We start from the raw sequence: 4,170 nt of genomic DNA on the forward strand, positions 1-4,170 counted from the left end.
AGTCAGACAGTTCCATTGTAATAGAAATTGGAAAAGACATATGTGTGTATATAGGCACATATATATACACACATAAAACTAATACATAAAGAACTAATCAACACCAATATTCCTCCTCTAAACTTGGAAATTATGTTCCTGTGTATTTTTAATCCAGGATTAGAAAATTACTAGTATGTTCATTTGATTTTCAAAAATTTTCAGTGTGCTTCCAAACCCTTTTATTATGATCCTCTCATTTGTCATTTCCTGAGAGAGTACAGGGTCAGGAAATTTTTAATTCTTTGAGTTAAATTGGATCCAAAGACTTTATAAGAAATATATGTAGTTTCTGGCATTGTGATATTGCCCTCTATGAAATGAAGTCTTGAACATAGAATCTCATTTCCTTCTAAAAGTTTAAAAACTTATAATTACTCAAATTATAAAATTCACATCAATAGTAGTGCTATTTTATTTATTAATATTACAGAAGCCAGTTTATAAATAAAAATGCTAAATTACAAATGGCGATATGGCTCAGTGGTGTGAGCCTAGCATGTGTGAGGTCCTGGGTTCAATCCTCAGATCCACATGTAGATAAAATAAATGTTTATAAAATATCAAGCTACAACTCATGTCTTCTTTTATAATATGTATACAAATAAGTAATGTTTAAAATCTCTAGATGACATTCTATATGTAAGTTGTATCAGTAGAACTCATTAAACTTAGAACAAATGAGAAACTAAAATTAATCATCACTCCCTATTTAAAAAATGACTCATTTTAGGAGGATATGAATTAAAGAAGCAAACATTGTTAGAAGAAAATATCCTCAATGTATCATACGGAACAAAGTTTTCTGGGCTGTGTTGAACTGTTGGAGCTGAAGTCTCTCTTCTGCATCTACAAGAAACCTCAGCAATATGATAAAATTCCCTTCTTCCACAGCCTTTCCATGACCCAACTGCACACTACTTCTGAATCTAAGAATGCAGAGGCACTTACCCAGATGGATGATGCCAGGAAGAATGTGGTGCAGGTAATAGCCTCAAGAGTTGCATGTTTTAAGGAAAGACATCTTTAAGTTCTTTCTCTGCAGGCCTATTATTTTAATGTCTATAGAAAGATGACAAACATCCCCCTGGAAAACACAGAACTGTGGCTTTCCCAGTGTAACATGTCAGCTGTCTCTTAATTTTACTTTCTTCTTTGGTGGATAACACCACTCCTGGGATAGCTAATCTAAAAACATTTTTCTGGACATATTTGGAAAGGCATCTCAATTGGAATCATGTACCAATCACAGTTGCTATTGTTCTGATTGTATGATACCATTAGTTCAGACCCATTAAACAATTTACAATGCCTCAACTTTGAGGTGAGGGATTTCTGTATCCTCCAATGGTTCCACTATGGCTCTGAGGGTCCTCTCTCTATCATGTGTGATAGGCTCCTCTTCCCTAGCTTGTTCCCACATGAAGCACAGATTTCTGGGTAGTGTTGTTTATGTATGCCACCATTTTCAAACTGGCATTTTTGTGATTCAAGGTCTGTGTAAAATATTAAAATTAATCTAAAATTTTAAAAGAAGAAGATAAGCTGAAGGCCACAGGCTGAGAAGATCACAGGAAGATTGAACATTGAGCTGAGTAAGAGCCCATGCTGGAAGGCCAAACTAAGGAAGCTGTGATGAGCCCTCATACTCACTAATGGATGTACCTGCCCTTTCTCTGGAAAAAACATGTAATATTAGCTTGGGCTTGTCTGTACTATATATAAAGTTATATATACTGTAAAAAAATAAAATGGAGGCTTATGATGGAGAATCAAAAGAAAGTGCAATCAGTTTAAGCAGGTCACTGATATTCCAAGTGTTGAAATCAGAGAATACTGCTTTATCACAACCATTGTCAATATGTAAAGGGATAATAAAATTATCATAAAAACTAAAAAATTGTATTTCAGAGAGATTTGGAAACTTGAGCTATATGGTAATAAAATAAAACTGTAACCTGTACAGGTAATATTCCTCATGGTTGATTTTGTGGTAGTTTGAAAGATGCATTAAAAAATATAAGAAATGCCAAAGCATAAGACTTCCAAAGCCATGTGCAAGAGAAATATAAAATAGGAGAAGGGCATAAATAGTTGAACAAGCATATGTGTGATAAGGCAAGGCTCATTTGGGGAGGAGGAAGCCCTGGACTTCATGTGCCCTGGAAAAGTTTATCCTCTAGACTAGTCCCCATCCTGGCCCAGCCACACCTCTGCCTTTGCTAAAGTTGGTTGAGCCCTATTTCTTTGCATGTCGCCCATTGATCACCAAGGTACCATCTGGAATTGTCTCCTATATGCACACTTATTGTCTAGGAGAATTGGAGTATTGTGGGGTGAGTTGTGGCAGAGGGTTTGGCTTGTGTTCCGCCTCCAGCTTTGTGGAGTCTTCTTTTGTTTGGAGCCACAGAGAGCTCTTTGGAGAGCTACAGAAGTATATACACATACCCTGGTTTTCCTGTCGACTTTAATAGAAAAGTGATTCCATTCCTAATTGTGAGCATTAGAGTCAATTATCCTGATTCCTGGACTTTAGCTCCAATCAGTGAAACAAAAATCTCTGGGGAGTACTCTCAAGCATTGGATTTATTAAGCTTTCAGGGAGGTTCCTAGATGTTATGATTAGTATAAAATAAATGTTAATGGACCAAGGACTTGAGTACATATCATATATTTGTATTCTGGCTTTTATATATTTTTAAGACTTGAATAGATTTCTTTTCCTTTGGTACTTGGGATTAAACTCAGGGACTCATAACCACTGAGTCACATCCCCAGTCCTATTTTGTATTTTATTTACAGACAGTGTCTCACTGAGTTGCTTAGCACCTCAGTTTTGCTGGGGTTGGCTTTGAACTCATAATCTTTCTGCCTCAGCATCCTAATCTGCTGCTATTGCAGACATGTGCCACCTCACTCAGCTTGAATAGATCTTTAATTTCTCCCAACTTTTATTTATTTATGTTAAAGATGGGGATGATGCCACTTGCTTCTCAAGACTGTGATGAGAATTAAATGAAGTCATAAATAGTTGGCACTTGTTGCCTAGTGAGTGCTCCATAAGCCAGGGGGATAACAGACCTTTGTATTTTTACAAAGACAAAAAGTGGGCACCCAGCTTTTTGTCTGTTGGCAAAGACTTGAACAACTTAGCAGAAACTTTTTTCAAAAAAAATACATAAAAGGAGTGGTGAAGGAAATGTTGCTCATTGGTGAAGCATGTTGAATTTCAGTCACAGGTGCCAAAAATGTCATTTATATTAGGACATTATATTAATTTATTAGTATATTCATTTGTGACATATACATGTATGGGCATAACATCATTGATCAGTCTCATTTCTCAGTGCCTGAATCATCTCTCTTATCCTCTCTTCCATTAATCTAAACTCAACTATTCTCTCTCCAATTTTTTCGAGATCCACTTCTTTTTTCACTCCATTTTTCTTTTTACCTTTCACATATCAGAGAATGCACTTGAAAATTGACTTTCTGCATCTGATTTATTTTATTTAATTTGATGTGCTCCAGGTTCCTCCATCTCCCACAAATGATATAATTCCTCTCTTGTTTATGGCTGAGTAGAATGAGTAAACTTGTGAAAAGATGTATAGATGCTATTTTTTGGGTATGTCACCTGCCAGCACACAGAACCTTGAGTTTCCAAGCTCAGCCTGCCATTGTGTGAGCCAGGGAATGAAGATGCACGAATAATGAGGTCTCACGTGAACCATTTGAGGTCTTCCGATCTGTGGCTCTTACTGCTTGTACATGCACCAAACAGCCTGGTAACTTTCAGGGTGTCCTTAATTGTCTGCATTGATGACTAACCTGTTTCAGGGGTCTGTTTTCAGTACAATTTTGTTCTCAAGAGAAGGAAATCAATGTGAAGGTAAAATCTCCTGATTCTCCAGGTGTCAGATATAGGATATGGTTCCTTCCCACAATTCTTTCCCTTTTGTCCATTCATGAAACTGCCTTCACCAGGTTTACATTAGTCCTCTATTCATGTGGCACCTTTGGATTCATCCTGGCCCTGAGCTCTGGTTGGGACAGAGAATCTAGAGTCAGAGCAGAACTGGTCCCACTGGCCAGGTGAACTTAATTATAATTATTATTTTTTTTACTTTT

This window comes from Callospermophilus lateralis, unplaced genomic scaffold (assembly GCF_048772815.1).
Source record: "Callospermophilus lateralis isolate mCalLat2 unplaced genomic scaffold, mCalLat2.hap1 Scaffold_921, whole genome shotgun sequence".
NCBI classification, from domain to species: Eukaryota; Metazoa; Chordata; class Mammalia; order Rodentia; family Sciuridae; genus Callospermophilus; species Callospermophilus lateralis.